The following is a 24490-nucleotide window of genomic DNA, read 5'->3' on the forward strand; positions in this document are numbered from 1 at the left end:
GTTTCAGCAGTAGAATTTCTAATCACATTAGAGAAGCCCCCGCTTGGACTAGCAATTTGGGTCCTTCGCAGAAATCCAGCAGGTGAAGCTTTGCCCGGTACACTTCTTGCCCTGTCCCCGCAACTACAGACTGAAACTTCACCGGCAGGATTTCTGCCTGTCATGCAGCTATTAAAACTCACCCTGCTATTTAAAAAAAAGGGGGGGGGAAACAGTTGTCCCTCCCTCCGCTGCACGTTAGCCACTGCGCGATACAATTTGCAAAGCCAAGCACCAACAGCCCCTCTGAAAACGACCTAAATCTAGGGCCGCTGCGAGAGCTCACGCAACTTCCCGACAAAAGTTAAGAAAAGTTTGCTGCTCTGCCGCTCCCGGAGGCAGCCGGGCTCCCGAAGGCTCCTGAGGATTCACCGGCGGCGGCGGTGGGCGGGCGGACGCCCTCTGCACACGCCCAGAGGCGCTCGACTTCCTCCGTCGCTTCAGCCCAAAGACTCTCGGAGCCGCGGAACTCTGCCGCCCCGAGCGCGAACCCGAACCCGAACCCGCGTCGCCTCTTACCTGCGACCGTACGGCGGGCGGCTCAGGAGCCGCGGCGGGCGACCCCGCTTCCCTTGGCCAACATTCGGGGGGGGGGGGCGAGTGCGACGCTCCGGCCGGCCAGAATCCGCCCTTACATCCGCGGCCGTCGAAAGAGAGAGCGGGAGAGGCAGAGACGTCCTCCGAGCGTCCCCGCGAAGCCTCTGGGGCGCCGCCGCTCACACGCCCTGCGAGCCTGGCCCGCCGCCCATCAGTTCCGTCCCGGCCGCCTGCGGGGCTGAGCAGCTCCCCCTCCGCTCACCTGGAGCCCGCGGCCAAGCCCAGCAGCGCACCTGCGGGGAAGAGGGCACGGAGGCGCCCCCCTCCCTCCTTGGAGCCTGGCTGGGAAGAAGTGGGGTGAGCCGCGGGGAGAGAGTCGGTCGCTGCCGGGCGGCTCGACGCGCTTCAGCTGCCCGCGATTCTTTTCGCAAGTCCTCCAGACCCGCCGGGACTCCCCAACTCCGCCTGCAAACTCTTGGGGGTCTCCCCCCACCGCCGGCAGAAAAGAGACGGCCAGTTGCCCCGCGCTCGCCAGGCTCGTCCCCTTTTCACTGGCGGGCTCAGGTGCAGAGCGGGAGGGGGAGAGCGTCCTGCATCGAGACTTCAGCTGCTGCTGCTTCTTTATTAATCCAGCCCCCCTCCCCTCCTTCTCCTTTCGCGAGGCAAAAAATGTCATTTCGCTTACTTACCTTTCAGGGATATGGAGCTGGCGACGCTGCAGCGCCGTCTAGCGGCCATGACTGCGGTCGGCTCGGGGCCCCAGCGGACGTTTGGGAGATGGAAGAGACTTTTGGCTTTCGTTTCAGTTTCAAATATGGACCCTGAATATCAAAGCACAAGATTGAAGATGGGGTATCCCCCTGCCGTTTTTTTCCCTTTTTGGTACGCCTGATCTGACCAACGTTAGACTGTTTACTCTGTTAAAGGTAAAGGTATCCCCTGTGCAAGCACCGGGTCATGTCTGATCCTTGGGGTGACGCCCTCTAGCGTTTTCATGGCAGACTCAATAAGGGGTGGTTTGCCAGTGCCTTCCCCAGTCATTACCGTTTACCCCCCAGCAAGCTGGGTCCTCATTTTACCGACCTCGGAAGGATGGAAGGCTGAGTCTGCCTTGAGCCAGCTGCTGGGATCGAACTCCCAGCCTCGTGGTCAGAGCTTCAGATAGCATGTGGCTGCCTTACCACTCTGCACCACAAGAGGCTCTTGTTTACTCTGTTAGAATGTGATTTTCTCTGTTCATTATTATTACTGCTGCCTTTCAATAGAGTCACTGAGTTTGGTGTATTGTTCTTGTTCTATGTGAACCACCCTGAGCCTTAGGGGACAGGAATGAATGAATGAATGAATGAATGAATGAATGAATGAATGAATGAATGAATGAATGAATGAATGAATGAATGAATGAATGAATGAATGGGGTGCAGCCATCCAAGCTGCTTTTATAAAGATACCTGTTTGCACGACCTGAGAATGGCTGTTAACGATAGGACATTTTGGAGGACATTCATTCACCATAATTCAGTAGCAACTTGATGGTACTTAATATGCCCATTCCTGTGATCCTCCTGTCTATACATACACACACACACACACACACACAAAGCTGCTTATTCAGTGAGGCGTATTTCAAAGTGAGCTTGTTTAAGATTGCATTGTGTCAGTTCATGCATGTTTATATCTACAGAATTAATGCCACTGAGTTCAATGGGGCTTACTCCCAAGTAAACATGCATGGAATTAGACCGATTCATAGTGTTGAGTGGGGAGACATGAATTCTATGAGGGAGACTATGGGTTTTCCAGCTTTGGTTCAGGAAATTGAGGTGAGGTGGTACCTTTGGGCCTGTTTTTTAAACCTTTAGCCCAGGGGCAGTCAAACTGTGGCCCTCCAGATGTCCTCCAGCACTATCAGGGCTATGGTGAGCCCAAGGTCACCCAGCTGGCTGAATGTGGAGAAGTGGGGAATCATGCATGGGAATCAGAGTGGCTGGACTGTTAAGGATACCAGCTAAATAGCTTTGAAATGATAAACAGATAAGTCTTTACTTGGCACCTGTGGTACTTGGAAGCTTGTAGGTTCCGTCTTGGCAAAGGATCTCAGGCAGAAGATGCTGGGAAAGGCTGGAGAGCCAAAGCAGGCAACACTGTTCTTATTTGAGATAAGGCCATTTCATACATTTCCCCAAATAGCTCAGGTACATCCACAGTGAAGCCCACATTTCAAAGACGGGACATGGTGTGTGTATGGGGGGGGGGGGAGAATTAGTATATCTGGTTCGCAATGCCAGGACAGGACCCCAGACCCAACCTTGCACCCAAAATCTGAGTAACAGTATTAAGCCAAGATCCAACAAACCTTATCAAAAATATGCAACTCCTGAGAACCATGTGACACAGCCCCACCTGGAAATGTAAAGCCCACATTCCATCTACAGCCCACCAAAACCAAGAGCAGGGGTAGTCAAACTGCGGCCCTCCAGATGTCCATGGACTACAATTCCCAGGAGCCCCTGCCAGCATTCGCTGGCAGGGGCTCCTGGGAATTGTAGCCCATGGATGTCTGAAGGGCCGCAGTTTGACTACCCGTGACCAAGAGCCTCCAAACTCCAAGTGGGGCAGGACCAGAACACTAAGAAAGCGCAGAGGGTTCAATCCAAAAGGGCCCTAGTCCAGCATCAGGAGGGACTGGCTGGAGGGAAGGATGCGATGGCTGGAGGCACATAAAGAGGCACATATGTCAGTGGCAAACCACTTGACTCAGACTATGCTCACTTAAATGGTTCAGGTCAAAGAGGCGGAAGCCAGGTCTTAGAGCACATAAACATGTATGTCAGCTTGCAATAGAGGTATGGCTCAGCTGTAGAGAAGGTCCCAGGTTCAATCCTAGGCTTTAAAAAAAAAGGAATCAGGTGATATAAAAGCCTTCTACTTGAGACCCTAGAGAACTTCTGCCTGTCAAGATAAACATTTATTGAACGGTATATTTAGTGTAGTCAGGAGTTCTAAGGATTGTCTGACAGCCAGACAAGGGACTTTTAGAGGCAGTTTGCCATTGCTTGCCTCCATGATTTGACTCTAGTGTTCCTTGGAGATTTCAAATCCAAATATTACCCAAGGCCAAGCTGCTTAGCTGCCAAGATCAGGCTTTCTGGAGCTGTCCAGGGCCTAGTCTGCACGCAAGAGATAATGCACTTTCAATGCACTTTAGAAGTAGATTGTCCTGTTCCGCACAGGAAAATCCAGCCGCGAAAGCACATTGAAAGTGCATTATCTATTGTATGCAGACTAGGCCCAGGCCAGGGCTTCAAAATAAACAGCACTGGAAACTCAGGAGAAGGAATCTTCACATCTAATGACCTTTTCATTAAAGCCATCTCTACTTATAGATGTTTAAAAGAAAAGAAACACAACAAAGATACAGTAAGACTCCTGCAGTCTCTCATTCAAAGGTAACCAGACCCAGGTATGTGACTTCAGACCTTCTCACTGCTGGAAGAAGTGCTGAGTGCTTAACCCCACTGGCACATTTTCTCATTGATTCCAGGGGTGGATCTTATTGGGCAGCAGGAATTTCTCTGAAAAAATGTCTTTTGACCTGCGCTTGTATAACAAAGGGGAAATCTTGGTCTTTTAAATTTAGATGAGCTGAAGAGCATAAAAAATATAGATTTTCTTCTTTAAACCTTTAGCAATTCCAGGGATGTCACATCTGTGAACACAGAAAGATTCTCTAGTCTACAGCAAATGAGCAAAAATTATGGTAGGACCAAAGTAAGACAAAAGGGGGAAAAATCAATAAAACAGCCAATGTTTAGTATCTGTATAAATCTTTCAACTAATTAGAAAGACTTTGTGAACTGCCTATCTTTTCCTCGTCAACTTCTTGCTGGGATGCTGGCAATTTCAGCCATCATGTATAATCTCTCTGACACTTCAACTGGACATTTATTTCTTGTGGCTCGATTATGCCGCAAAAGTGATGCTTTTACATCATTTATCTAGTCACTTATTAAAAGTCACTTTTTAGCTGAATTAAGAGATTAGATACCCTGGAATGGTACATCCTCTGGACTTCAAATGTACAGTAAAGTGAAATTATATTTAATGATTCTTTTGATTTATATTTTAATTTTCAATGACCAGATAAAGCACGATCAGGCACACTTTAACTTTTTCTAATAAATCAAAAAAATACTTTTATGATTCTACTGTGCAGTGAAGAGACACCTACATTATTCATGAAAAGAGAGACGTGCTACTACAGATGGATTTTTTTTAAGAAGGAAATTAACTTGATTCTCTGTTCACTTCAAAACTGCACTACAAAATATGGATAAATGAATCAGAAGTCACCTCCAGAGTAATTTTGGATTACAAGGGTGAGGGGAGATAAGGTATTTGGGTTGCTGAGAGCAGCAAACTCACTTTGACCTGTGGGTATTTTTCAACATTTCAAACATATATATTCCAACAATTTATCTACTGAAATAGCTCGAGGGGCAGCTGTGTAAGTCTTATGTAGCAAAACCAGATTTAAAGACTAACAATTTTTGTTTGGTAAATAAAGACCTTAAAGGCTAACAAATCTTAGCAAATCTTCAGCATACAAATCTTCAGCATAAGCTTTCATGGGTCACTTCATCAGATGTATCCAATCCAAAAAAGTTGTATTTATAGTTCAAGTGATTGGAAAAGGAGTGGGGAGAAGTTATAAGGAAGGCCAAAGAATCATTCATTCCTATAGAATGGGTGAGAATCACTCCCAGTTATTGATGGACAGACAAGGTAGGATTAAATGAAAACATTAAGGACAATACAGCACCAGACCTATTAAGCAGATTCAATAGGGTACTAGAAAAAACATATAATGATACAGCTAAATTAACTAACATCTGTAAGGGGTGTACCATGCTAATATATTAGCATGTACAGTGAATGGGGAAAACGGGATGTGTGGAAACCTCTGATGAATTCAGCACGTTCATAGTGTGTTCTCCCTTTGAAATTCTTTTGAAGGACACCAGTGACTTCTAGATCAGCAAATGTTTACAGTTAAAATACAGCCCCATAGTTTTTGAACATCACACTTATTCTTTTAAGTAAGGACTCTCATGTTTGTACACTGTAGAGAGCAAGAGGTCACTATTGACACACTGTTATATATTAAATTGGAAGATAATGCAATGGCTAAGTGATGGAGCTATAAATAACAAAGTCTTGGGCCCAAGTTTTCCTGGCAAAAACTCTTCAAGTACCCTTGGCCAAGTCAGCCTTTCTGTCTCAGCTTCTCAGCTGTGGGCATGATAGTACTTCTCTACATTCATAACGCTGACATCAAGATTACTAAAATAAGGCATGTGAAGTGCTTTGAATATAAAGCACTACATAAATGTTATGTTTTATTTCTTTTATTATCATCTAGCTCAGGGGTAGTCAACTTGTGGTCCTCCAAATGTTCATGGACTACAATTCCCATGAGCCCCTGTCAGTGTTTGCTGGCAGGGGCTCATGGGAATTGTAGTCCATGAACATCTGGAGGACCACAGGTTGACTACCCCTGATCTAGCTGACAGTATGTGAATGCTGTCAGGATGAAGTCCCAACTGCTGGTGGAAACCCATATTTGGACCTGATTTAAATATGATGCTGACAAGACAAACAAACTTACCTGCGGAATTTTGCATGCACTCCGCCTTTCAACTGGTCTGCATTCTGTCTATACCAGACGTAGTCAAACTGCGGCCCTCCAGATGTCCATGGACTACAATTCCCATGAGCCCCTGACAGGGACTACCCATTTGACTACCCCTGGTCCATATAAAGCAGTTATACAAGCTCAGTGAGCATACCAGTGCAACATTCACACAAATGTTTGAGGTGCTTATTAAGGATACAAATGCACATATGTGAAGCTGCCTTATACTGAATCAAGCCATTGGTCCATCAGGGTCAATATTATCTATTCCGACAGTAGCAGCTCTCTGATGTCTCAGGCAGTGATCATTCATATCACCTATTGTATGATCCTTGCAGTCAGAAATATCAAGGATTGAATTTGGGACATTCTGCATGCAAAACAGAGGCTCTTCCATTGAGCCACAACCCCTTCCCCACAATGGACAGAGACACTGGGCTTTTATGCTGGGCTGATAACAACCAGGTGGGGATCTCAGTCTACTGCAGGAGAACACAATGGAAGTCAAATGGCAATATTAAGGATCCAAGGGGCCACTGGACTTTTATTGCATCTACAAAGTTGCCAGTATCACATTGAAATCAGTGCCAGTCTAGAGAAAGAATAAAAAACACAGAATTGATTTTAATGTCATCTTTCCCCCTCCTTCTGTAATGACCCCGAGTCCCATACCATGGAAATCAATGGGCACAATCAAATCAAGCTGGAAGGAGTTATCTCCCTGATAATGAAAGATAGAAAGTCTGAAACCCAGCTTGATTTGATTGTGCCCATTGAGATATATATATACAATTTAATCCTGAATCTGTATCCACAAGCTGGCCTTGACTCTGGCAGAGAATTGCGCTTCTCCTCTACCCTGTATGCATTCCACCCTGCATTCCCTCTGAGCCCTCAAATCAAGTATTACTGATGGGCCGACAACAGTAACAGGCTTGTAAAGAAGCAGTACTGAACAGGGAATGTGTTGGTAGCTCAGAGGCGGGGTGTCTGCCCTGCATGTTGAAGGTTCCGGGTTCAATTCCTTGTATCTCCAGGTATAAATGGACAGGTACCAAGTGATGTAAAAGATCTCAACTGAAGATTCTGGAGAGTCTGCCAATCACATCAGACAATATGGATCCTGATAGACCAAGGGTCTTGCATGGTCTGTGTAATGGGCAATTTCATATGAGTTTGTTGACAATATTGGCTTCTCTGATGGCAAGATGAAGAAGCAGAGTAAAAAGTTACAAGGCACGCTAGTGAAACTTAATCCCCTACCCCAATATCCTTCATCTAATCTTTGTCATAAAAGCTGTCAGCATCTTCCACAGTGTGAATGCAATTAATGCAATCAAAAGGAAATGCCAGTTGGAAGCAAATTGAGCTAACAGCATTAAAGGGGGGGGGCTCTTGATTTCACAGGCATTGGATTTAAGATAAGATATTTAAAACAGTTATAAATGCCAAAGGGCAAACCAGAAATGATGTCTAGAGATCTGTAAACACCACCAGGGCTGTGGTGAGGAGAGGGTTAAGAGGGACTTTAACTCTTCATTCCCTATCTGGCTTCACTGAAATGGCCACCCACCTATGTAGGCTTGGGTTGCAATAGGCTGTAATGGCCTTGTCCGTTTCCTTCCCTCAGAGGCAAGATTTTTCTTTTGTTTCTCTTTCCCTTTGCTGACTGAGCCACCCTAGAAGTGTGTTTTCTTGTTTGTTGAAGAACTCTGGCTGTTCTACCTGTCAAAATACAATATTTTGGCTGTTGGCTCAGCCCAGAAAGCTAAGGAAAGGATCAGGAGCCCTCTTTAACTTAAACAATTTAAATAGTGCTCAAGGCATTTTGAAATTTAAAAGTAGCAAAATATTTTATTTAACAGAAGGGAAAGGTCAGGTAAAATCAGTGACTGAACATTTCTGAGGTAAAATCATGAAATGCCTTATGTTCCAGGCTAATGAGAGTTTCTTAAGCTATTCACAGTTACTTAAAACCTTTATGTTGAAAAGTTTTTGTTTCAGCATTTCCTCAAACACTCTAGTATATTTTCTTTGAGAATTATCTGACTCTTGGTTTCCAGGATGATGGTACCCTCTTCCCAGTATCCAAACCTTTTCTGTTGAAACACCACTACTTGTCTTGAATTTTTAACTCTTAAGGTCTCCAAAGGCAGTTTCTATCCACACTAGATCACGGATCTTCATTGTTCATAGCCAGCTCCCTGATTGACTGGTTAGGGAAATTCTCCTCTCACTAGAAGATCTATCCCCATTCCTTGGCCCTAAAGGGAGTTTTCATCTAACTATCCACTCATCCTTGCCAACTTTACCCAGTTCTCCTGTGTTGCTGCTCTCATTCAGAGCTAAATTCCAAAACTGTGAGTACTCAACTATTCTCATCTAGGGCTGAATCAGACTGAATTCTCAGCATTCAGTTCAGAAGCCTTTCTCTGTTCAGCTAATGCTAACCAATCAGATATCTTAGAACAGCCTATCATTCAAGGTTTTGTGGCTCTGTAAAGAATTCACCCTTCATAGTCCCTTATCTGTTTACACAGCACTTCTAAGCTTTTAAATAATGTAGTCTGCCACACAGTTCTGGATAATACTGTCCTGTCCCTGGAATAGAGGCTTGATAGAATATCATTTACCAGGTGATCTTATTTGTCTCTATGCTATAAAATCTTCTGCAGCCCATTTACCCACATTAAGCCTCTGTTAAAGGAGACAGGACATTTTCCCCCAAGCCTCTTGGCAACCTCAATATTCAGGTAATCTCTGGAAGGGGAAAAATAGCACCTGTTCTTTCTTAATGAAGAGGTATAGATATTTTTGGATGAGATAGACTTGTCCACTGTTCTAGGGATGAGTCTCAGAGCTTCAGAATAAGAGCAGAGCTACCTTCTCATGGAGAACATTTGGAACCTCAGAGTCCAAACAGGCTCTGGAGTCCTTTTCTTCCATCCAAGGTTTGTGAAGTAAGTTCTTCCCATGTCTTTGGAGCCCTGTGCAGGTAACAATCAGTCAGGGCCCTGAGCTGACTTATTAGAGCCCGTGACTAGAAATCAATAATGAAATGGAAGCATTATATATAGATTATTCCGATTTTCACAGCATTTTTTTTTTGCAACTCATGTAAAAAGCAGCCTCTGAAATGAGGGAAGACATTCCTTTTATCATCTTACATTCTATCTTGAAACATACTTTGAAATCTTCAAGTGTCATTTCAGCTGTAGTAGTTCTCATCTCAGATCTGTCCCCCAATTTAAGATGAAATATGATCTATAATAATACTTCATATCCCCCCACCCCTTCGCATCAAAACTAACAGGATTCTCAGATCCAGGTCACTGTGAACCTGGTTCCCCAATTAAGAAGAAAGTTCTCAAGGCTTTTTCTTTGTGTATTTATGGTCCCCTTTCGTCAAAATACACAATAGAGAATTGTTCTGAATGATACCTGTGTAGTATACCTTGACACTTCAGTCATCTTTATGTGATTACTTTCAGAACTCTTCCCTTTCTGAATGACCCTTGGTCCATTTCAGGATGATCAATGTAGCTGTTCAAAAAATGGGTGAAGCTGGGGAAAAGCAGGTGTGAGATTAACTGCATGCTTAGCAAAAGAAAAAGCATGCATTGGTCTGTCCCTGCAGGATAGCAAGAAATGCTAGCAGCAGGTACATTCTTCAAGCTGCACACCAACAGTCATTTCTGTCAGTATACAAGTACTGCTCTGAAGATCCAGTCCAATGCTTTTGCATGGGTTAGTGTCCCTGGCCTGTCTCTCTGTTGCATCTCTTTATTATTATGAATGATCGACAATGAAAAGTTATGAAGAGCTACTCCAGCGTGAGCCCACTGAAATTATGCTGCCCTAGCTGGCCACACCCAGGGGCAGGAGGTGCCTGGGCTGTAGTGCCTAGCCGAAGTCCACACCAGAGTAAAGTCAAAGTCCAGTCCAAGTCAATAGGAATCAAAGCAAGCAGAGTTAAGGGCAAGGCAAAGAGTAGTTGAGGGAAAACCAAGGTCAGAATCCAGATAAGCATATATTCAACAAGGTAAAGGTAAAGGTAAAGGTATCCCCTGTGCAAGCACCGAGTCATGTCTGACCCTTGGGGTGACGCCCTCTAGCGTTTTCTTGGCAGACTCAATACGGGGTGGTTTGCCAGTGCCTTCCCCAGTCATCACCATTTACCCCCCAGCAGCAAGCTGGGTACTCATTTTACCGACCTCGGAAGGATGGAAGGCTGAGTCAACCTTGAGCCGGCTGCTGGGATCGAACTCCCAACCTCATGGGCAGACAGCTTCAGACAGCATATCGCTGCCTTACCACTCTGCGCCACAAGAGGCTCTTATATTCAACAAAGCCAGTCCAATTACCAGATGCGTAGTCAAAAGCCGTTTGCCAGGAGTCAGAAGTTCACAGGCCAAGGAATCCAAGCCTGACAGGAGGGTTTCTGCATAGACTGTATCCACACCAAAGAGCTGCTTGCTGTCTCTCCTAAAAGCAGCCCAGCTAATTGGCTGCACCTGGGGGAGGACTCAGTCATCCCAAAGAGCAGCCAAATGCTCCCAATGTGGAGTCCCTTTGCCCCAGCCAGCCAAGCTCTCTTCCACAAGCTCCACCCCAGAACTTTCAGACATTCTAACCCTTGACTCCCCCAGTCACAGTAGGGCAGCCGCTCCTTCCTATGGCACAGGCTAAGAAAAGCAGGTGCAGACAAGACCAAATTTGACAAACAGCCAATGGAGAAAAATGATCAAGGTATATGCAAAATGCCTCAGACACTGGTTTCCCTCCCCACTCATCGCTTCAGTTCCTGAACCACGGATGTCAGTCCTATACTCCAGCCTTCCCGATGACTCCAAAAATTTGGAATATGGTACCCAAAGCCCACACTTCTACCTTAGGGCATCGTGGCAAAACCTGTGTCTGACACCTGAGAGAGGTATGTGCAGGAGCATCCCTAAATATTAGCCACCCCAAATGTGTCACTCAAAGAATTCAGACTTCAGAAGCCAAAGCTCTTGCCAGCTTTGCATTGTGGCAAGGCCTGGAAAGACATCCCCATCAGTGGAGGAACCCTGGACACACACATTAAGGCCTGCGAAAACAGAAGTAAAGATGAAGATATTTTAGGAATGCCTTTTTAAGGCTTACAATAGATTTGGCAAACAGTTTCCTTTGGGATATTGAAGGAGGGCTTCCTGAAATTTCAGCTATTCACTGCTGTTCAGTTCTTAAGACTCCCCTTCCTTTGACTCCCCTTGCTATGGACCCTTTGGTCCAGGAGTTCCCAGAGAGATTTAGGTGAGAGACAAAGCAGAATGTGGTACCATGTGAGACATTTGTGTTTTGATTGAGGGGAAAGACCAAACAAATACAGGGACCTCCAGTTCATCGAATTCCTGGCGTCATGTGCAGGTAATCCTTATTCTTCCCATACAGGAGTGGGGGGAGAGAGAAGGATAGAATTTGAAAGAAATACAGCTATTAAATCAGTGTTGGTCTGTGATATACTTTGCCCATAGCATGCTAGAATTATTTTCTAACAATGTTAAGAGGTCTTTGGAAATTCAGATTTCTGCATATGCTAATGAGATTCAAAAGGTAATTCCCTTGAGGAGAGTCGATGACCTGGAGAAATCCAAGCAGATTTTTATAATGGCATTTCCCCCTAATCCCTGCAGATTTCTTTACATTTTCTTTTCCTATTGTCATGCCAGAAGCCTATGGCTGAATGCTGACTAGGCAAAAATTGGTGGATACCCAGGTGGTAGTTGTCAGGTATAATAATAGCTAGTGGTTCACAGAAAGTTCATTAGTTAAATCCTGTATGCATACTGGCATACAAATCATAAAGATTTGCTGAGTGAGAAAAAAAATCATACTTTTCTGTAAATAACTAGCTTACTTACTTCTTTCTTTTAATTAACGCCTAAATTGACAGAATAGTCATTCCTGCTTTTTGTTCATATATTTTTTTTCTTCATAATCCTTCTCTGCAGTCACAGAGTTCAAACTATCACAGAGCAGAACTAATGGGGGTGGGGGGGGAGACATCCTTACCATATTTCTTCAGATCAATCTTAGATGTTCCTTCTTTCCCAAATTCAAGTGAGAATTGGGTGTAATGCAAACTGGACTAGATATGCTGTTTATGAAAGAAGCCAGAGTAGCCTTTAGCTGTATTTTCATTGATTTCTTGAAGGCTTACAACTATTGTCCATCTTTTCAAACTCAGCAATATTATCCAGTCCCTCAAGCCTTTGCAAAGATGATAAAATGTATAATATATGGAGTTCTGGCTTATGGATCAACAGCTTCATTATTAATAAACTGTGTCTAAAAGCCTGCAGTCAGGAACCCATTTGTTTCAGGATTTTCCTATTAATATACACAAATGTGCAATAAGTAAATTGTTGATTGCATCTGAAGAGTCTAAGTGGTATGCTAGGGCAAGAGTACATGGATCCCATTCCCAAATTCAAGCACTGACACCTTTGGTTAAAAGAATCTCAGAGAGCAGAGCTACAAACTACCTGTGTCTGGGCTGGCAGAGAGGGGAGAACCACAGTCAGTGATCATAATATGAGGCTAGTGGCCATGGGGAAGGAGGGCAACATGTTGCAGATTGACCTTGCAAGCTAAGCAAGGTCAGTACTTGAAAGGGAGAGCAACAAGGAAGACTCTGCATGTTGGGATATGCAAGATTTTCAGTGTGCGTGACTGAGCACAATATGATGTCCTGCAAGGGGCATCAAAGGAGATGTGTATTTAGTATAGTTGTGAGGATCTTTGATCCCAATGAACAGGCTTCATTTATCAAAAAGAAAGCTCTTTATTGTAAGAATAATGAACTAGACATCATGGAAACCTTGCTAAGACTGAAGATCCTAATAAAACTACTCCTCATGGGAGTAGGAGCTCATGGGAATTGTAGTCCATGGACATCTGGAGGACCACAGGTTGACTACCCCTGCCCTAAGGCAGTGGTCCCCAACCTTTTTATCACCGGGGACCACTCAACGCTTGACAATTTTACTAAGGTCCACTGCCCTAACGCTCTCTGACTCTGGTCTCTATGGTAATGTTTAAACATCCCTTCAAAATAAGATACAGACATGCCACAACAATGAACATAAGGAACATTTTGTTTTCATGGAAATTTTAACTCATGACAATGACAAATCAGTGGCAACCCTGAGCTTGTTTCTCTGCAATGAGATAGTCCCATGTGCACCTGCTGGATCGTGGATGAAGTAAAGGGCTGGGGGGGGGGAGAGAAGGCGTCTTTCACAGCCCACCTCCAGTTAGTCGACGGAGCACATGTGGCCCACAGGTTGGGGATCGCTACCATAAGGTGTTTAGTACAGATGTACACCAAATCTCCCTTCCTCCATGCAGCCTCAGGGATGTGCTGGTGGAGTGACCATCACTGGTCTCCCTCTTTTAAAATGTCCTGCCATTACAGAAATAGAGGATGAACTTTTTACAGGCTAAAGATGTACTGCAGTGACCCTGATACAGACTGAGATATCTGCAAGGTGCTCTGGCAGTTTGCCTGTATAGGGAAAAAAGCTACGTGCGCCTGAAAATGGAAGATAATGTCCTGGATGATGTTTATCAAGCAAATGTATAAGAGTTGATTAGATAATGACCTAATTTGAGTGTGTTATTCTGACTGTATAAAAATCTGTGCCCAGGACAGCTGAACACACTGTATTTTTGGACATGAGTCACAGTGTCACCTTTTAATTTTTACAACTATTAAAATGGTATCCTGAAAGAATTCTCCGATCTGGTGTGGTATTGGATCTGTTCCCACAATGGGTGCAAATGAAAACAAAATCCCAAATGGTAGGGTATCAGTTGGTGCCAAAACCCAGGATCCCTTTAGGGAGAGGGATCCAGAAAACATTTACAGCCTTGCCATGACTTGGAGACAGAGAATTCAAACGTCTGCTGGAACCATGCAGGAGCTTCTTCAGAACAAGTTTATCTGATGCCTGCAGCCGCTCTGGCCTTCAACTCTGGAAGGTTCCTATCAACAGAGAATTCTGTCTCTGTCTATCTATCTCTGTGCAAACGGCTCATCTTAACAGTGTATGCATTAGCTAAATAGCTAAAGGGAAGCTGTTCTGTTTTGGGCAAAGATGTAAGTCCACTGAGATGGACAAGTTAATTAAGGAGGAATTGCCATGTTCAGGATCAAAGGAACAGAGAGATAGCAGAGCAGCCGTCTGCTTTAGGGTGAATGAATGTGGTGTGAATCTGCCCTTTCCTCTTTGTTTCCAATGTATGAGCTGTTGCCCAGGGCCATGACAGGCTCATGTGCCCCAACACAGGGGTAGTCAACCTGTGGTCCTCCAGATGTCCATGGACTACAATTCCCATGACCCCCTGCCAGCATTTGCATGGGAATGCCTGAGGTTTTAAAGGGGTCAATCTGCAATCAACTGAAGGACAATTTGTTGATCCAGTGAAGTCAGCACGGATTTCTCTCCAACAGGTTCTGCCATGCCATCCTGGTTTCTGTCTTTGACCGAGTGATGGGTTCCGTGGTTAGATTTCAGTAAGGCTTTTGACAAGGTTCCCCATGAAGTTCTGATGGATAAACTGGATGACTGTAGACTGGATTTTTTGATGGTCAGGTAAGTAGGGAACTGGTTTGAAAACCACACCCAAAGAGTGGTTGTCAATGGTATTTCATCAGAGTGCCATAAGTCTTGGTACTGGGTCCAGTACTTTTAAACATTTTTATCAATGATCTAGATGAGGGGAGATCAGTTTGTTAAGTCCGTAAGTACCTGCTGTAGTGTGGCTCCACTCAAAGTATGCTGATCTCTATGTACATAATTCAAGTTTACATAGGTCAAAAGCAAGGAGGTAGGTTAATTGTGCATCTCTGGGAGAAAGGACATTGGTCAGTTGTAGGGAACGTGGCCCGTACATTCATGTGCTCAAAACAAATACACTATAACCCAGCGGCCCCCAACCTTTTAAGGCTGGGGACTACTAGCAGCGGTGGAAGGGAGAGGGCGGCCCGGCGGCACCACGCACGCATGGCAGCTCTGTGCACGACAATTCTGCTCAAACGCACATGCACAAAGCGGTCACACAAGCATGTTTGCGCCCGCCGACAAGCCGGCGGCCACGCCTCCCTCCATGCAGCGCGGCGCTCACCAGGCCTTGAGCAAAGGCCCGGCAAGCGCCACGCTGCTGGGGGGAGGGAAGCGCCTCCCTCTCCCCCGCCGTGGCCCGGTCCACTGCCATAACCCATTCTGTTGATTATTGAGGGGGGGCAGCTTTTTAAAAAATCTTAGTTCTGCCTTGATATGTAGACTTTGTTACTGTTAACATCAACAGTTTTCTTCCTCATCCCAAGGAAGGGGGGGGGGAGAACAGAAGAAGAGAATACAGTTCTTCCAGAAGTTTCCATTTGAAGGCCTAAAACATACTGCATGGACTCAAGCACAATGCAAGTGAAGTGAAGTTTATAAGTTTAAATTGTAGAAACTATTTGCCCGGAGCCAAAAAAGGTACTATTTTCAGCAAATGAGTACCACTCTGTCTTTCAACCATCTGTAAACAACATTTACCTGAAGCATCTGTAGATAATTATATGACTTCCTTCTGTGTATATTGCATCTACCCATCTGTCTAGAGAGCAACTAACTTTAGGATCATAAACAGAAATCACTTTGAAATCATGATCATGAACAAAGTAATGAATGTGGTTTTCTCTCCTCACTTCTCCACGGCAGATGAAATTCCAGGACAATACTAATGAAGATGGAGACCTGGAAATTTATGATATAGTCATACTGTCTACTTCTTTAATATCTTTAACCACTCCTCGCGGAGCGGAATAAATAAAGCTGTAAGGGCCCCGAAGGCGGGCCCTGTCTGGGATGAGGAAGGGTGCCGATAGGCCCCTTCCCCTGGACTGACAAGTGGAGGGGCCAATCGAGAGGCGCAAAGTCCAAGTCGCCCAGGGAGCCAAAACGCTCCCCAGGCTCCGGGGAAGACGATTCCCGGGAAAGATTAATAATCTCCTGAAATCTCTTCACCACTAGCTTTCACCAACCACAAGGGACACAGGTCTTAGAGGTATGTGGGAGGCTGGACATCTGCTAGGGTACTGTCCACATCAGCCAGGGAAAGCAAACTGAAGCAGTCCAAAATAGGACCTTGGGACAGCCCAAGGAACTTCAGTTCACTAACTTTTGTCTAAATTGGCAGATAAGTCCTAGTAGAGCCACAAGATTTTCTCTCCAAAGAAGTTCACATAAACTTCACAACTAGGGTCCCTTTGAACAGTTTTGGATGATCCATTCATCAACAGTGTCAGCAATTGAATTGTTTTGGATAATTGCTCTGGGTGTGAGCTAGCGGAGGCAATAGAGGCTGCAAAAAATTCCCTTTTCATGGCCTTTCCTGCCATCTCGTAAGCATTCATACGCATCTGTAAGATATTCTTGATACTTTATCAAAAGTTTCCCACCAAACTCATTCTAACCATCTCAACTCCCATTTCCTTCCAAATCTAGTACTTGTGTGAGAGAACTGCTATCCAGTAGAGGCTGTAGGTTGCTGATGATGGGTTAAACTGAACTGAGATTTCTGTGTGACACCTAGAGGTGTTCTGTCATTGTTTCTTTGGGGCCTGTCTTATAAAAGGTTTTCTCTGGCCTTGTTAATCTGTTTCTTGACTTCAACTGGTGAGTACTTTAGTTCCAAAAAGATTTGTTGCAAATCCCTCAGGTGAGAATCTCTGTAGGATTGGAGCAGATGCTTCTGTCGCATAGCGCCTGGCTGTATACAATGGATTGTTTGGTACATTTAGGATGGTAGCTAATACCTTGAATAAAACTTTGTTGGTTTTAAAGGTGCCACTGGACTTAAACTTTACTTTGCTGCTACCCTCCTGAATTTGCTCTCCTAGTAGTTTAATAGGCTTGTGTAAATATTTAAGATACCGCAAAAGAGCTAGAGAGCCATTCCGTGGTCTAATAAGGAAAGAGAAATTGTTGTATTTGCCATTTTGACTGTTTCCATGCTAGGGTTTTAGCTTGGATTTGCATTTGTATAGGGTCAGGTTTTTTGTCCATTTCCACACTGAAATTTGCCTTTCTGGGCACAGACCTGATTTGCCCCCTCACTTGCCCCATAGAAAGGGAATCCTCATGAATATGGTTTGCACTTTTTGAAGTGTGGGTTAGCAGAGTCTAAATCAGGGCTGGTCAAAGCGGAAACATAGACATTTAGGCTTTTATTTTTTATATAATTATTTTTTATGCATAAACAGAAAAGAACAGAATAGAAAAGAAATAGACAAGTTTGCATAGTTGAATATGTTTCCCCCTGTATCCTCATTCCTACCCCCCTGAGATATTTCTTCTCTCCAAGTCTTATTTCTATTTAGTCAGGTAATCCATGAAAAAATGCCATTATTCTTGGCATTCTTCTGGCATTTTCCTGTTTACTATGCTGTTAAAGTTTCACCATTTTCAAGAGTTCAGCCATTTTATCAAGACAAATTGGAATAGATGGTATTTCCGATGATTTCCAGTTTTCGGCTAACACCAATCTCGCTGCTGTCACCAAGTCTTTTATGCAAGTTCCTCTTTTTTGCTGTACTCTGCTGAAGTAGACCTCAATTGGGGATTTCGTCAGTGAAGGAAAAGGTGACAGTCTTTGTTTATATCTATTCCATATGTTCGTCATACTAGCAGACCATTCATTAAGGCTTTGTTTTTCCTTTGCTTTCGACTTCGATGAAGGCAAAGGATACTATGAAATCTTTCTTCCCAGCCTGCTTTCTCCAAAATTAGGTCTCTAGACATTGGATCTGTGAACTAATCTGCGATTGCTGATTTCTATTCCACCTAGTATTTCTGAAATATTCTGTAAGGGGCACTCTTTCCCTAAGACAGGGGTAGTCAAACTGCAGCCCTCCAGATGTCCATGGACTACAATTCCCAGGAGCCCCTGCCAGCGAATGCTGGCAGGGACTCCTGGGAATTGTAGTCCATGGACATCTGGAGGGCCACAGTTTGACTACCCCTGCCCTAAGACATTATAGTCTTGTTAATGTTACATTATAGAACATATGGAACTATCTTATCTCTAGTTTCATCTACTTTTATATTACACTCTGGCTACAGTTTGAATCACTCATGGTTTTGAAAAAGTCAGTTAGCAGTCTTACATTGGGAAATGCAGGAATGGTTGCTAGGAAGGGGAGATTTAACTTCTTTCTTTTGCCTCTACCATGATTTGAAATGGGGAGGGACTTCAATTGGCTCCAGGGAAGGGGGAGAGACAGGTACAGCATTTGCCTTTCCTCTATCTGTCCCCCACCCAGCTAGCTGCAGCTTTGGAAGTGAGATTTAAGTTTTGAAGAGTTATGAGAGGAAAAGGTTAAAAAGCTCCCTTATTCAGTAACATATTTCTATATTTCTATCTTTTGCCTTCTTACAATATAGCACAGTTGCATCCATACATTTTAAATCTGCCACAGTATCAACTTCGAAGGTTCTCCCAGTTTTTAATTTCTTTTTTCCTCTGGGCATTGTTGCTAGCAATATGATTCTTCCTCAAATATCTTGGACCTAATATAAACCTATTTTCCTAGGGCGTTGTGCCAAATGTTCTTACGGTCACTGGATAACCACAGTGGATGTCAAATTGGCTCTCTGATGTGTCCTGAAAATCCCTTTTTGATGCAGTTTTAGATACCCATCGCTTCATTACCAATGCAGTCAAAAAGCTTTTATATATTTCATGAACAAAAGAAACATGTCTTCTCCATGGTTGCTTTCTGGTGCACAAATGAAAAATCACACACACAGGAAACATTCACCTCCCAATCCAAATTCCATTGTAGACCTTCTGTAGCAAAACCTGGGTTTCAAACCTCCAATCTGACTCCACAAAATCGCAGCACATCAGAAGAAATTTGGCAGCAATTGAATGCTACATTCAGCATTTCTTTTCATCTGATTTCACTTTCGGTCCATCTTTGTTTTCACAGTTCAATTTTTTCCCTCCACTCGTTCTATTACTAATTCAACTACTTATTTTAAATGCCTCTCCTAAATTTTGAGGTATTTTCCAAAGACAAATATATCCTCTCTTACCAATGGTACATCAGGGTGCATATTTTATACAGGAATTCTAGGATGCCCAAGAAATCTGCTGCACAGGGACCAACCAGCACCACCTTTGGCTCACTTCTGCAGCATCCTTCAGCTTAATAGAATATTAGACAATTCATGGAGGATTGGCCTGATACAAACCTGCCTTCTCCTGAGTCAGAGCAATGGTCTATCAATGTCAGGATGGTCTATTCTGACGGGTGCCCACCCCCACATCCCAGCTGGGACTTATCTCCTTGTTTCCCATCCCTGGCTCCAGGCTGTCTCCCAGTGACAAAATGGAACAGCAAACTTTGCCTTAAAGACACCACTGCTGCTGCTGCCAGTTTTGTGAGTAGATGGAGAGTTCCTTGTGTCCCTGACAGAGGGACAGACCATTGATCATACTTCCATCTCACCCTTCCATCCAGGGGCTCAGGGTGGCACCCACGGTTCTTCGTTCTCCATTCCCTTTCACATGCTGCTTTGCAAGGCTCCAAGGAGCACCTGGCTGACCACTACTGAAACAAGACTTCTGGTACGCATGGATCCTGGCCTACCCTAACAAGGATGTTCTTATGGGTTGCATTCTCACACTTTGTAAGTTGTGGAAGAGGGGTATAAAATGGAAAGTTGTTCATGTCCAGCTATTCCTTAACTTTTCAATGCCAAATCTGGAACTCCCTGGTCATCTTTAGCCAACCTCCATAACACTTTTGAAGCCACCCTCTGTGGTTGCTCTCCAAAGTTGTGCAGCCCATCCTTGCGAGTCTTCAGTTTTTCATTCCATGAATGAAGTCTGTTTCCCTCTTTCTCTTTTAGTAAAAAGGTATCCATAACTGCCTGACCTGCGTAGCCTTATCTGGTCAGATCTTGGAAACTAGATAGGGCTAGCCGTGGTTAGGATTTGAATGGAAGACTACCAAGGAAGTTCAGGGTCTCTATGCAGATGCAGGCAATGGTAAACCACTTCTTGCCTTGAAAATCCTAGAGCATCACCATTTGTCAGCTGTGTCTTAATGGCACTTTACACACCCACACAAAACAAACTCATAACCTCAACTTGACACTCAGCCATTAATGCCTTTGACTGATACAATATAGCATTTATCCTCACCAACCTTGTCCTATTTGTTCAAGTCAGCTGCCGCAGTCATTCTTTATAACCAGCAGAAGTGATATTTAGATTTAATAAACAAGTTCGGAGCTACTTTCAGACCACTGCCCTGCACATTCCCCTAATGTATGCTGCTTTATCTTGTTCAAAGACCTACCCAACTTCTCTTTTTAGTGGGTCATACTCCATTCAGTTCACTCAATTATGAACAACTTTTGTTTTAACCTTCCTTATTTTCTTCTCCAAGGTCTTTTGTTGATCCTGACACCCAAGGCTATCCTCATTGCCTTTCATTGCTATATAATGCAATTTTCAGCCACATTCCTGAAGTGTTTTAACAACTCGCCATAATTCATGGACATGCTATTTCTCTTTGATTTCTACTTATACTGGATATCCCTTTCAAACCTTGATGCCAAAGGCCTTGAATGGGTGTATGACTCCCATCTTTAAATAAGACAAGAATCCAACACCTGCGCCACAACATACATTAAAATACATTGCCTCCACAGTAACATAATACTTCTATCCGGTTATGCTAATCTGTGCTATTGTAACTTTATAGCTAAAGGTAAAGGTAAAGGTATCCCCTGTGCAAGCACCGAGTCATGTCTGACTCTTGGGGTGACGCCCTCTAGCGTTTTCATGGCAGACTCAATACAGGGGTGGTTTGCCAGTGCCTTCCCCAGTCATTACCGTTTACCCCCCAGCAAGCTGGGTACTCATTTTACCGACCTCGGAAGGATGGAAGGCTGAGTCAACCTTGAGCCGGCTGCTGGGATTGAACTCCCAGCCTCATGGGCAGAGCTTTCAGACAGCTGCCTTACCACTCTGCGCCACAAGAGGCTCAAGAGCTAGACCACTATAATATACTGCCTCTGGAAAAAAATCAGAAACCTCAATTGCAGAATGCAACTGCCCATTTGCTGATAGGTGCTCGCAAATTCAGCACTATTACTGGGAACTGCTCTTTTTTACAGTCTCCAATTCAAATTTCTGTGTTTTAGCCTAAAACTCTCAAAGGCCTGGAACCTACCTTCTTACTAGACTACCTCGTCCTGTATGAGGCCTCCAGACAGCCATGTTCACTGAAGAAGAGGCTACTTATAGTACCGGTGTCGACAGGATCACGGCAGCCTCAACCAGGGCCTATTCTGCACACAATGGTTAATGCACTTTCAATGCACTTTAGAAGTAGATTTTCCCGTTCTGCACAGGAAAATCCAGCTGCCAAAGCACAAAGAAACTAGCAACACCAGACATTTGCAATGCACTTCCTAGAGAAGGATGGCAATGTAATCTCTGGCAGTCTAGGGGAAAACACAAGGATGAGTTGTTTAAGAGCATTTTTGGATCTTGATCAACTGTTGTGCTGTTGTGTTGCATTGGCTAGTTTGTTGAGCTGTTTACACCCTACTTTTTCCCCCAATGGAGACCCAGACAGGTTTCCGAAGTCACCCTTTCCTCCTGCACTTTAGTTATACAACTACCACCCTGTGTGGTAGTTTAGGCTGAGAAAGAAAATTAACGGCTCTTAATTTACTGGACAGCTAACACTTTCTTATGTGCCTGTCTGTTCCAAATTCTGTAAAACCACATGAAGGAAAAAAACATCCATTTTGCCACTCAGCCAAGACATTTGGAACCATCTACTTATTCCCCAATTTCCCCCCTCCGGCAATGGCTTTGTGCCCTTGCCTTTTCTCTTTCCAGCTGTCCAAAAAGCATATTAATATGTCTGAAATAGCCGTATGACATCCTAATGCAATCCCATAAATGGGCAGTTAAGTTCCTGTTCATAACCACATCATGTTTAATAATGGAAAGGCCATAATAGGCTTTAAAACAATTAACTTACTATAAAGTTAGCCTTGGATATAAGTTTCCAGTTGGCATAATTAAAAGAGAAGCAAAGGCTGATTTACAAGACATTATGAAATGGGCCATAAACTTTAAAAATTGGCTATATCTTTTGGAAGTGTATTTAATCTTGAAAGACTTAAGGTGGAATTTGCTGTTCAGGAAAAGATCACTGGAAGAGTTATCAGTGGATGGTAGGGCAAATCCCTTACCAAGAATAAGAGGCGTTTGAGAACTTCGTTCCCCATTAGACTGATTCTGTAAAGCATTTATCACACAAAAATGTTAGTTTAATACAGAAATTAAAATCAGTTTTCCTCTTCCAAAAGGGAAATGGGTTATATTTGCTGAAAGTCAATGAAGCTCCCCTAATTTCATTGTCATTATTCTTTTGCTTATATCACAGGAGTCATTATATTTCAATTCATTAAATTACATTGCCAAGTGTATTCCCCCCCACCCCTGTCTTCAGTATGCTATTTTGCAAACCTTTATATATTAAATTTTCATTTTCAAAAAATGAAGAAATCTTAATGCATATCTTCAGGAAATGCTTTCCCCAACAAGAATGGGGGAAGGTCACCTTGCAGTAATAAGCCCTAATGAAGTGCACACTTTTTAAATTACTTTGCAACACAGCTGGGCTTCATAGGCATATGGCAATGTTCAGAAACTTTGGCTTGTGTTGAATGTAGCTGTGTGCCTTCCAGGGGGTGGGAATGGCTCTTGAACTCATTGGGAAAGATCCCCATGGACTGTTGCCCTGGAAAACTACTGGGAGTCAGAACCAAGCAGAGCCAAGTGGTCCTTACAGTACTATTTGCAATACAACTCAAGCTGTGACAACAATGACAATGGCTATAGTAGCCATTTGGCTCAGTGTGTTTTAGTGCCCATGTATGTTCTTGAGGCCTTTGGGCCAGGAACTCAGGTGGAGCAACTGGAGCACTCTAGAATCTGCACTGTGGCTTCTCCCAGGTGATTCAGTTTGCTATTTTCCATGCTTTGGTAAGCATTCCATTCCAGAAGGCACTGTTTCACAAGGACGAGCCCTATCTTCCAGTTCCTATCCCGAGAAAGTCATTGCCCCATTTTGGTCCCTATATTTTTTGCTTTGGGCATTTGCCTTGTTAAAAATGCCATCAGTGTGCATCACTACAGATGTCACTTTTCAAGACTCAGTTCCATTCCCAAAGGCCTCTAGAGAGGAATGATTTATCTTGCTTTAAATATGCATGTATGTTAATGCATGCACACACACATTATGATTTTTAGTCCCATGGCACCGATAAAGTTTTATTCAAGACATACAAGAGCTCAGCGACACTCTCGTATACCTTGAATAAAACTGGGAGCATTTGCACAGACTTGTCATCACTTCAATCACCTTTCCATTCCAAGAATTTGGGGAAGAAGACATGACATTTCAGAGCAACATAAAACCAACAGGTGAGTAGCATCTCTAAAATAAATGGGTGTGTGTGTGTCAAGTTATTTCTATATAGAAAAAGCTTCCGCTGTGTTATCCCAAGAACATCTGTATAATAATGCATGCCTAGCAAGGAGGAAAGAACTCTGGCATTTCCCAGCAGAAACATTTCTGTAAACTCATGACAGGTATAATTATTCACAAAGGAGATTATGGTTAAATTCCCTTGATAGGAAGATACACATTTAAGAAAGGAAGGGGAAGAACCCTGGGCAGTGTTGGAACTGAAAGCTTGCACATTTCTTTCATTAGTTTAGGGACAGAATTGTGCTTTGTTAGAGGGGGGGGAGTATCAAAAGTGCCTGGAGTGTAAATAGCAGAGGCAATCAAGGGCGCCAAGCGACTCACAAGAGCTGCCAGCTACTCAGAAAGAAAGTTCAGGGATCTGGAGCCCTCAGGGGGATAGCTAGTTAAAGAAGAGGTTCTGCTACACACACACACACATATATATATATAAAATGAAATTTTGCTGCATTCCAGCCACTGCTTGAGTTTTCAAGGACCTCAACTTGGTAGGCACTCTTTGACAATACCGCTTTGGCAGGAACAATGGATCTTCTCTGAAGCTAAAAGTCAAACAAATATTACAGGAAAATGATAGCCTAGAAAGTCAGTATGGTATATTA

At 43.8% G+C, this 24490-nt stretch overlaps 1 protein-coding gene across 8 annotated transcripts in view; it reads right to left on the reverse strand.

Moving 5' to 3' along the window:
* The window catches only part of IL1RAPL2 (interleukin 1 receptor accessory protein like 2), a 592622-nt gene that overhangs the window by 498055 nt on the left and 70077 nt on the right, over nt 1-24490 (reverse strand). The window contains exon 2 of one of the 8 annotated variants that reach the window (XM_077308262.1): nt 1266-1397. The exons of 2 other annotated variants lie outside the window; for them this stretch is intronic. The gene's annotated coding sequence lies outside the window, so the exon portion shown is untranslated. Of the gene's footprint in view, nt 1-296; nt 394-558; nt 692-1265; nt 1398-9712; nt 9821-24490 lie in introns of those variants that run through there. 5 more of the 8 variants (XM_077308264.1, XM_077308259.1, XM_077308261.1 and 2 more) reach the window with 5 other exon arrangements.

The sequence above is a fragment of the Paroedura picta genome, chromosome 13 (assembly GCF_049243985.1).
Source record: "Paroedura picta isolate Pp20150507F chromosome 13, Ppicta_v3.0, whole genome shotgun sequence".
Lineage (NCBI taxonomy): Eukaryota > Metazoa > Chordata > Lepidosauria > Squamata > Gekkonidae > Paroedura > Paroedura picta.